The sequence below is a fragment of the Geospiza fortis genome, unplaced genomic scaffold (genome assembly GCF_000277835.1).
Source record: "Geospiza fortis unplaced genomic scaffold, GeoFor_1.0 scaffold859, whole genome shotgun sequence".
In the NCBI taxonomy this organism is placed as follows: Eukaryota; Metazoa; Chordata; class Aves; order Passeriformes; family Thraupidae; genus Geospiza; species Geospiza fortis.
The window spans coordinates 31,819-32,039 of NW_005054943.1; positions in this window are offsets into that span (position 1 = coordinate 31,819).

Genomic DNA, 221 nt, shown 5'->3' on the forward strand with positions numbered 1-221 from the left:
AGATCCTGATCCCGATCCTGGTCCCGATCCCGGTCCCGCATCCTCCGGCTTGCGCTTGATCGCGGCGCTCGGGACCGCGGCCATCGGGGCTCGGCTCGCATGGAGAGCCCGGTGGGTTACCGGACGGCACCGGAGCGCCCTGCGGAGAGCACCGGGTAAATCCCCTCCTCGATCGCACCGGGAGCTGCAGTTCCAGCCCTGGGTGTTCGTGTTTCAGCAGG